We start from the raw sequence: 11,087 nt of genomic DNA, 5'->3' as shown, positions 1-11,087 counted from the left end.
TTTTTAAGCAGCCAAAAATGGGGGCCAGCGCTGTGGTGTTGCAGATAAAGCCGCCACCTGCAGTGCCAGCATCCATATCATATGGGCACTGGTTCCAGTCCCAGCTGCTCCACTTCCAATCCAGATCTCTGCTATGGCCTGGGAAAGAAGTGGAAGATGGCCCAAGGACTTGGGCCCCAGCAATCATGTGGAAGACCCAGAAGAAGTTCCTGGCTCCTGGCTTTGGATTGGTGCAGTTCTGGCTGTTGCAGCCATCTGGGAAATGAACCAGCAGATGGAAGACTCTCTCTGCATCTTCTTCTTTCTCTGTGTAACTCTGACTTTTAGATAAATAAATGAATCTGTAAAAAATGATGTCAAAATTAACAATCTACCAAGCAAATTGGTCAGCCAAGGGCAATATTCATTAACAGACCCTCTTCTTTCCATGGGGATGGGCATTCCTTTTAATATCAGAAAACAGGAAGAGATGTTTCAAAACTGTAACTATCTTATCTCTCAGGTGTTCACATATGCTCTACTGTCGTAATACATTTATACATAGTGCTGTCCTCTGATTTTTGAAACCCAGTTGACCTACCAATAAGAGTTAGATCCCTTCTTTTGTCCCTGATTTTCTTTCTGTAAATATTTTTACATAACTACTTGGAAACCTGTAGCCAATCTGAATAGGAAGCTATAAATACCTATACTTTTTCACTCTGATGTGAGATAGAAATGTATTTATAAATATATAATTATTAAATTATATATATGAGGATGCATCAAAAAGTTCATGGAAAACAAAAAAGAAGTTTATTTTGTTAAAAATTTTGTTAAACCCACAAGTAATATTTTTCTCAAATGCATTTTTCATGAACTTTTTGAAGAGCAACTTATTTGCATGAGTTTCAACATTTGGTTTTCAATCAAAATAAACATATCTTTTAATTCCATTTGCCACCACCTTTTAAAACTGCCCTTGTATATGTATACATGTATTTATACATGATCCAATTTTGTCATATTCTCCCTAGAAGAATATTTTTACTCCAGAAAGTTATCTAACTTGCCCCAAATTCAGTTAAAATGATTTACTTTGTTGACAGTAGTGGCAGGAAACATTGTCCTGAGTCAAAAACAATTCATTATCTTGTTTTCTATCATGATGCATGTTTTCATGGTGTTATTAATTACAAACCACAATTTTTGTAGATATTAAAATCACAAACAAATAAAAACACCTTTAATTGGCAAGAATTCTCCTGGTGGCAGGTAAATTATACATTTAGTCTGAATGCTGGAATAATTGGAGGTTACTGCCAAACTATAGCTGTGGTGCCTCTGGGCCTACCAGGTCAAAAGGATCTCCATCAGCCCAGCACAGCCCTGCAGACCTGGGTGGAATTCCAAGGTTTGACAGACACCCCTGAGCAAGAGGCACCCAGCTCCTCTGCCCCTGGAAGCTGAAGTTACCTTGGGAATCAGAGTACCTCTATCCACCTTTGTGAAAGCACAGTTCCCTCCCATGGAACCCCATTCAGCATGGAAACTGGCTCTGGTTTTCAAGGGTATCTTTAGAATAAGATTTGGCTGGAAAGCTTCCTATATCCATATTAACATGTAATTATTCTCTCCGCCTCTTTCTGCATGTCTAGGGCTTCTGCAGCAGTCCCTGTGTATGCAGCAACACTGTTAACTTTAGAGAAAATGGTATTATTTAAGAGTTTAAAAATATGTATTGGCTGCTAATAGTTTACTTTCAAAGTGAGACCCATTATGTCACTGTGCATACTTACATTATTTTAAGTATGTGTAATGATGGATGTGTACAGTGTAATACTGGACATGTAATTTGAATCAAAGGTGGTGTTCTCTGTTCAACCTGGATGGTCTTGCAGAGATGTTTCCTGTGTTACTTGCAGATTTTGTGTGGCAGCTGGGGAATGGGGAGAACAACCTTCATGGTGGCCCCTGGGATCTCATTATCCCAAGCAATGCCTTGAAGCATTCTCATCCCAGCCCTAGACATTTCAAAGTTAATTGTTACAGAACAGAATTTCTGTGAAATGGAAACTGTCAGAGGAGCCACTTATGGAGTAGATCTTAGTAATAGTAGGAAGCTAAAGAATAAATGTATGATATGATATTCAAGAACAATAAAAAACAAAAGTAAGTTTGTCAATAAACATCAGAATAATTTAAAAAATTATGTTACTTTAAAATGGTGAATTATCAGACAGGCAAGTGTGGCACTTGCAAAACTGTTCACACAGATGTTTCCAGGATGAATACAGATTTTTGAGGGCATTGATTACTTCACAAAAAGCCAACCAAAATGACTACAGTTTCCTAGTGCTAGGGTTGCCTTACACTATATTTAAATATGTATAGGTTACATTTATATATAAAATATATCAAAGAACAAACAAAAAGAAGGGGCATATATAAAGAAAAAAAGCACAGAGTGATTATCTGAGAAATTAGTAATTTTGTAGGAGCAATAATAGAATAAGCACATATAAGCAAATTTACTACAAAATAGTCTTTTGCAAATACATTACAAATGAAAATAAGAGAAGAAATTGGGAAATGTAAATGAAACAAATATATTGCTACTTTCTAAATAACCATGATGGAAAGATGCCAGAATATAGAAGTACTCTATTGAAACTTTCAAATATCAACAGAAATTCATGGTCCCATAAAAATCTGGAGTTGGGAAAATGATCTTTCCTGGAAAGGGTTAATGCTCAGTCTTTTCTAAGATGGCTCTTGAAAACTGGATTCATGAAAGTCCTCATGGAGAAAAAATTAAAAATTTTTAGGGAGTTAATTATTTTACAGTGATAAAGCCAATCCCGATAGTCATAAATTCATAGTGTTAGGATTTAATTACACCAACATGGTAAAGGTGTATATAGAAGTGAGACTTGTAAATTCTAATTTGAAAACAAAAAATGGAAAAAGGATAAATATGTTATAAAAGAATATTGTAATCAATTTGAGAAATGAATAATTTCAAAAAAGAAATGACAGAATGAAAAGCAGATACAAGGGAATTGTTGAAAAGTAGGTCATTTCAATTACATTAAAAATGGGGAAAAACTGAAAATTCAAAAGGAAACATAAATCAAAGAAACATTACTGCACATACCAGAATAAAATAAAGGAAAGATGCTAGTATCTTTAAAAAATTCCAATAGAGGTCCAGTGCTGTGGCGCAGGTTGGTCCTCCACCTGCAGTGCCAGCATCCCATATGGGTGCCAGTTCTAGTCCCAGCTGCTCCTCTTCCAGTCCAGCTCTCTGCTGTGGCCTTGGGAAGCAGTGGAGGATGGTCCAAGTGCTTGGGCCCTGAACCCACATAGGAAACCAGGAGGAAGCACCTGGCTCCTGGCTTCGGATCAGCACAGCTTCAGCCATTGCGGCCATTTGGGGAGTGAACCAATGGACAGAAGACCTTTTCTCTGTTTCTCCCTCTCGCTGTCTGTAACTCTACCTCTCAAATAAAATCTTAAAAAATTCCAATAGAGCTTGCAAAAATAAAAAAAAAAAAAACAAGTTATAGTCCAATAAAAATCCAATAAATTTAAAAATACCTTATCTGGAAAGGGGGAATCACTAGTCTGTCCCAATCTGTGTTTGAAACACCAGTGTATGAACTTTACCAAGGAAACCCAGGGTTTTTGTGGACCCTATAACCTCACAATGAAAAATCAACCAAGATGCTCACATGTTCCCAGCAGAATTGAACTAGATCAGGATGTTAAATGATATGTGTGTGTGTGTGTGTGTGATTGATATGAAGAGAAAAAAAACTATAATGAGATAGTGAAATTATAAATAAAATATATGGTGATTAAAGGGAAATATATAACTTGTAAGGAATGATATTAATGCCTATATTTTTACATTATTAACAAAAGAAAAATGATTGCCTTTAAGATTTTTTATAATTAGAAAACAGGGTGCTGGCATTGTGGTGCAGCACCTTAAGCCACCAGCTGCAATGCCTGCCCTTTGCCACGCACAAGGGAGACTCAGATAGAGTTCCAGGCTCCTGGCCCTGTCCTCAACCAACCCCAGTTGACGCAGCTGTTTGGAGAGTGAACCAGTGATGGTTCTCTCTCTCTGTGTCTCTCTCGCTCTCTCTCTCACTCTCCCCCAGCCTCTCCCAGTCTCTCTTTCTCTATGTAATCCTGCCTTTCAAATAAATATTTTTAAAGGTTTAGAAACAAAAGTAAGTCAGGAGCAGACAAATGAGGATTCGGAGATGGATACCTAAGAATTTTCCTTTGAAATTTGTGAACTTATCCTGTTCAACAAATGAACTTAGCCAAGATGTTGACCTGGTGGAGGATATCTGGACAGTTTCCCTGGGAGAATTTTGGGAAAAGTTTAGATTTATCTAAAACTCTCATAATGACCAGATACTATTGCTCTCTGGCCCCCTGTTAATTCAACAATTAAAATGCCTCAAACATCCCAATAAAACCTTGCCATGATTTTGCCTTTGTCAGTCTTCTCAACCAACTTTTGGTAGTCATTGATTTGATGGGGTTTTCTTCATAATTGTATTGGTACCACCATGATTCATCCCCAGATACAGTTCTTGCTTCAGGATATTGTAGAGAATAAATAAATTTCTGGTATTATGTTCTTCTGGTTCTATGTTCTTCCTATTTTTTACTTATTCATAAGATGGCTAGTGTTGAATTAAGCCTGTGATTGTAGAGTGGATTGAAATTATGTCTGCAAATAGTAAAAAAAAAAGAGAGGAAGGAGAGGGATTGAGGGAGGGAAAGGGGGAGAGAGAAATAGTTATCTTCTTAGAACTGTACCTGTAAAATACATGAAATCTGTTCTCTAAATTAATAAAAATTTAAAAAGAAAAAATTCCTGCAAAAATGAAGTACTACAGGCTGAATGATTTAAACAACAAAACTTTATTTTACCACAATTTTGGAGAATAGAAGTCCAAGATCAAGGTGTCAGTAAGGTTGATTTGTTGCAAGTCCTCATTCCTGGGCTGTGGGTGGCTGTCTTCTCCCTCTGTCTCTTTCCCAGTGTTTTTTTTTTTTTTTTGACAGGCAGAGTGGACAGTGAGAGAGAGAGAGACAGAGAGAAAGGTCTTCCTTTTGCCGTTGGTTCACCCTCCAATGGCCGCCGCGGCCAGCACGCTGCGGCCGGCACACCGCACTTGATCTGATTGCAGGAGCCAAGTACTTATCCTGGTCTCCCATGGGGTGCAGGGCCCAAGCACTTGGGCCATCCTCCACTGCACTCCCTGGCCACAGCAGAGAGCTGGCCTGGAAGAGGGGCAACTGGGACAGAATCCGGCGTCCAGACCGGGACTAGAACCCGGAGTGCTGGCGCCGAAAGGCGGAGGATTAGCCTAGTGAGCCACGGCGCCGGCTTCCCAGTGTTGTTAATCAGTTTCATAAGGGTACCAGTCATAATATGGTAAAATAACCATTTTACCTTAATTATGTTTTTAAGGTATATACTTACATTATGATGTACTAGGGCTTAGAGTTTTACACACAAATTTGGGAGAACACTATTCAGCCCATAACCCTGTGGGGGAAAAAAAAACATTTTCAATTTTTCTATTCCAGTGCCTCTGCCAGCTCTATTTCTTACTTTCTAAGCTGTTCTCCTTATTCAACGATAGTCCTTCTTGATGGTTTTGCACTCCTAAGTTATGGGGGTAGTTCAGAGATTAGCAAATGCCCCAGGTGATGAAATACAAAGAAATATAATTTTCATTGGTAACAGAAATCCTACACTCTTAATTGATACATAAAAATTATCCATACTCCATATCAGAGTGCCAATTTCAAATTCCAGCTATGCTGTACATATCAAGTTTCCTGCTAATACATCTTGGGCACAACAGATGATAGATCAAGTGACTGTGCCCCTGCCACTCACATGGACATGATAATGGAGTTCCTGTCTGCTGGCTTCAGCTTGCCCTAGCCCTTGATGCTGCAGGCATTTGAAAAGTGAACCAGCATACGTAAGATTTCTTTCTCTATCTCTCCTTCTCCCTTTCAAGTAAATGAAAAATAAGTAAATGAGCATTTAAAATTATATTTGTGGATTGTCTTCTGATGTTTCAACACATGCATCCCTTACATAACATTCAAATCAGGGTAAAGGCAGCAATATCCTCAAACATTTAGTATTTTTAATCATGAAAATATTCAAAATCCTTTTTTACTTTTATAAAAGTGCACAGTATATTATCTATTCACTCTATTCTGCAACAGAACACCAAGATTTTTATTCTATTTTACTGTAAGTTACTACCCACTGCCAGTAACCAAGTTGCACCCATGCCTCCCTCTCTTCTACTCTCCTGTCTCTGATAACCACTATTTAACCACTATTCCTATTTTGTTTTTTTAAGAAGATTTATTTACTTATTTGAAAGGCAGAGTTACAGAAAGGCAGAGGCAGAGAGAGAGAGAGAGAGGTCCATCTGCTAGTTCACTTCTCAGATGGCTGCAGTGGTCAGAGCTGTGCAGTTCTGAAGCCAGGATTGCGGAGATTCTTTTGGGTCTCCCACAGAGGTACCAGGGCCCAAGAAATTGGACCATCTTCCACTGCTTTCCCAGGTCATAGCAGGGAGCTGGATCAGAAGTGGTGTAGCCAGGACTCGAACTGGTATCCATATGGGATGCCAGCATTGCAGGCAGTGTCTTTACCCACCATGCTACAGTGCCAGTCCCTACTTTCAACTTTTAAATAAACTTTTTAGATACTAGTGAGATCATGCTGTAGTTGTCTTTCTGTGCCTGACCTATTTCATTTAACATTATAACCTACAATTCCATCCACGTTGTCACAAATAACAGGGCTGACTGGCAATCCATTGTATTTGTATGTATAAACTACATTTTCTTCACCCATTCATCACTTCATGGGCGTTTAGCTTGTTCCCATTCTGTAGAATTGTTGATTGTTTCCTTTGTGGCACTTCAGTTTAAGGAAGTCCTATTTGTATGTTTTTGCTTTTGTTTCTTGTGCATTTGCAGCCTGATTTTATAATAACCTTGCTATAATCTGTGTCTAATCATATCCTATGATTTCTTTTAGAAGTTTCATAGTTTTAAGTCTTATATGTAGGCCTTTATGCATAGTGAAAGATAGTCTATTTTCATTCTCCTCCCTTTGGAAATCCAATTCTCCCTGCATCATTTATTGAGAACACGTCCCTTTCTCTAATGTATGTTCTGAGCACCTTTGTCAAAGGTCAGTTTCCTGTAGATGCCTGTGTTTATTTCTAGGTCTTTATTGCATTCTATTGGCCTATTTCTTTCTTTTTATTCTAATACCATTCTGCAGTATATATATATTTTTCTTACTTTGTTCTTTTTTTAATATCAAGATTACCAAGCTGTGTTCTGCTCCTCCCTTGAATTGTACTTAATTCACTTTGAGAAGTTTCTCAAGCCTTCATCTCTTGGCATTCCCTTCCTAACACTGTGGCAGGAGGTTTCTGACTTCAATAAATATACTCTGAAGAGAGGCAAGATGGCAGAATAGGAAGGGAGCACACTGATAGTCCGGGGAGAGATAGTTTAATAAAAGTGGAGATACTGCAGGTTCAAGGAAGAGTAGGGAAGGAAACAGCAGAAGAAACTCTTCCGGAATGCGTGATTCACAGTGGACCTGCGTGGAGAGCTTGGGAGCCCACAGTTCGGGACACCAGCGGCAGACTCAACACACCAGCGCTGGAACGCGAGGTGAGCCAAACCTCAATAGCCCGAGACACCAGCAGGCAAGCGGAGAGAGGAGACTAGAGGGAACAACCCCCCAGGGTGGGGGAAGTTCACCAGGCTAACTGGAAGAGAGAGAGAGAGAGAAAAAAAAAGGTGACTGGTACGGACACGGGTTTCTCTCTCTCCGCTCACCTCTCAAGGGTGAGCAAGACAAAGAGCAGGCGCCATCTTGGACATACGTCATAAGCAGAGTGACCTCAGGTCTGCACCGGCCCTGAGCCTAGCAGTAAAACCTGACTCTGGGCAGGGCAAATTAACAGGAGATTAGGACCTAGTAAATTTGTGGTGCTACTGAACTGAGACTGTGAAAAAAGAGACGGTGGGGGAGAGAACTCACGGAATTCACGTGAGCACTCTCCAGAGACGCTACAATTCCGTAACTTTGGCAACCCAGTGGGAGATTGAAGGAGATTTTGAGCCCACTCTGAGGGCTGAAAAGATTCCCTGTGTGGTCCTTGGGAAAGAGCTTCTGATCTCTGGCTCCTGTGGGTATAGCATTTGCCTGCTAACTACCTCCAACTTCGTTCAGCTGTGCAGAATTACTTCCCTTTTGAATCAAAAAAAGAAAGAGAGAGAGAGATTTACCACGCCTAACCTGGGAGTGTCACCTTTGGCACACCAAACAGAGCTCTCAGGCCACACCCATCTCAAGCCCTAAGGCTCCATCAAAAACAGATAGTCCACTTAATCTAGAGTCATACTATAACAAGAAAAAGCACCACAGTGAAGAAACCAAATATCTCCAATATGCCAAATAACAAACGCAAAAACCGAAGTAATAAAAACAAGGAAGTCACCATGACGCCCTCAAATGAAAAAGACACCCCAATTCAAGATTATGAAGATGATGACATAGAAGAAATGCAAGAAGCAGATCTCAAAAAAATTGATAAGAACATTAAGAATTTCTCAAAAACAAATTATTAAACTACAGAAATCCTTAATGGACAAGATAGAAAATCTCTCTCATGAAAATGAAATATTAAGGAGGAATCAAAATGAAATGAAACAACTAGTACAACAGGAAACTGTGATAGTGCCTGAAGTGAAGAATTCATAGATCAAATGAAAAACACAATACAGAGCCTTACAAACAGAATGGGTGAAGCAGAAGAGAGAATATCGGACTTAGAAGACAGAGAACAGGAAAGGATACACTCAGACCAAAGAAAAGAAGAGGAAATTAGAAATCTAAAACATATTGTCAGGAATCTTCAGGATACTATTAAAAAACCCAACATTCGGGTTCTAGGAGTTCCTGAAGGCATGGAGAGGGAGAAAGGATTAGAAGGTCTTTTTAGTGAGATATTAGAAGAAAATTTCCCAGGTTTGGAGAAGGACAGAGAAATCCTAGTACAGGAAACTCACAGAACCCCTAATAAACACGACCAAAAGAGATCCTCACCACGACACGTTGTAATTAAACTCTCCACAGTGAAACATAAAGAAAAGATCCTAAAATGTGCAAGAGAGAAACGTCAGATTACTCTCAGAGGATCTCCAATCAGACTCACAGCTGACTTCTCATCAGAAACTCTACAAGCTAGGAGGGAATGGCGAGATATAGCCCAGGTACTAAGAGAGAACAACTGCCAGCCCAGAATATTATATCCTGCAAAGCTCTCACTTGTGAATGAAGGTAAAATAAAGACCTTTCACAACAAACAGAAATTGAAAGAATTTGTCGCCACTCATCCAGCCCTGCAACAGATGGTTAAAGATGTGTTGCACACAGTAACACAGAAAGACGATCATCAATATGAAAGAAGATAAAGGAAGGAAACCTCACAGCAAAAGATCACAGGGAATTCAAAGCATATATTAGAACTTATCTTTGGCAAATGGCAGGGCAAAGTTACCACTTTTCATTAGTCACATTGAACGTTAATGGCCTGAACTGTCCAGTGAAAAGACACCGATTGGCTGATTGGGTTAAGGAACAAAACCCATCTATTTGCTGCTTACAAGAAACACATCTTTCCAACAAAGATCCATACAGACTGAAAGTGAAAGGCTGGAAAAAGATATACCATGCCAACAGAAATGAAAAAAGAGCGGGCGTAGCCATCTTAATATCGGACAACATAAACTTTACCACAAAAACTGTTAAGAGAGACAAAGAGGGGCACTATATAATGATTAAGGGATCAATACAACATGAAGATATAACAATTATCAATGTATATGCACCTAACTACAGGGCACCAGTTTATCTAAAAGATTTGTTAATGGACTTAAAGGGAGACTTAGACCCCAATACAATAGTACTGGGGGACTTCAATACCCCATTCTCAGAAATAGACAGATCAATAGGACAGAAGATCAACAAGGAGACAGTAGATTTAAATGACACTATAGCCCAAATGGATATAACAGATATCTACAGAACTTTCAATCCTACAGCTAAAGATTTTACATTCTTCTCAGCAGTACATGGAACCTTCTCTAGGATTGACCACATACTAGGCCATAAAGCAAGTCTCAGCAAATTCAAAAGAATTAGAATCATACCATGCAGCTTCTCAGACCATAAAGGAATGAAGTTGGAAATTAGCAACTCAGGAATCCCTAGAGCATACGCAAACACATGGAGATTGAACAACATGCTCCTGAATGAACAATGGGTCATAGAAGAAATCAAAAGAGAAATCAAAAACTTTCTGGAAGTAAATGAGGATAACAGCATAACATACCAAAACTTATGGGACGCAGCAAAAGCAGGGTTAAGAGGAAAGTTTATATCAATAGGTGCCTACATCAAGAAATTGGAAAGACACCAAATAGATGAGCTTTCAATTCACCTCAAGGATCTAGAAAACCTACAGCAAACCAGACCCAAATCTAGTAGGAGAAGAGAAATAATTAAAATCAGAGAAGAAATTAACAGGATTGAATCAAGAAAAACATTACAAAAAATCAGCCAAACGAGGAGCTGGATTTTTGAAAAAATAAACAAAATTGACACCCCATTGGCCCAACTAACTAAAAAAAGAAGAGAAAATACCCAAATCAATAAAATCAGAGATGAAAAAGGAAATGTAACAACAGACACCACAGAAATAAAAAGAATCATCAGAAATTACTACAAGGACTTGTATGCCAGCAAACAGGGAAACCTATCAGAAATGGATAGATTCCTGGACACATGCAATCTACCTAAATTGAACCAGGAAGACATCGAAAACCTAAACAGACCCATAACTGAGACAGAAATTGAAACAGTAATAAAGGCCCTCCCAACAAAGAAAAGCCCAAGACCAGATGGATTCACTGCTGAATTCTACCAGACATTTAAAGAAGAACTAACTCCAATTCTT

At 38.9% G+C, this 11,087-nt stretch overlaps 1 long non-coding RNA gene across 1 annotated transcript in view; it reads right to left on the bottom strand.

Moving 5' to 3' along the window:
- LOC149122290 (uncharacterized) overlaps positions 1-11,087 on the bottom strand; it is a 58,022-nt gene that overhangs the window by 29,629 nt on the left and 17,306 nt on the right. The window contains exon 2 of the long non-coding RNA XR_016220053.1: positions 5,492-5,557. This is a non-coding gene — a long non-coding RNA (uncharacterized LOC149122290). The remainder of the gene's footprint in view (positions 1-5,491; positions 5,558-11,087) is intronic.

This window comes from Oryctolagus cuniculus, chromosome 14, assembly GCF_051225735.1.
Source record: "Oryctolagus cuniculus isolate XC-2025 breed Fujian yellow rabbit chromosome 14, ASM5122573v1, whole genome shotgun sequence".
Taxonomy (NCBI): Eukaryota; Metazoa; Chordata; class Mammalia; order Lagomorpha; family Leporidae; genus Oryctolagus; species Oryctolagus cuniculus.
The sequence above is the reverse complement of the archived record's forward strand: the minus strand, read 5'-3'. Positions and strand labels throughout refer to the sequence as shown.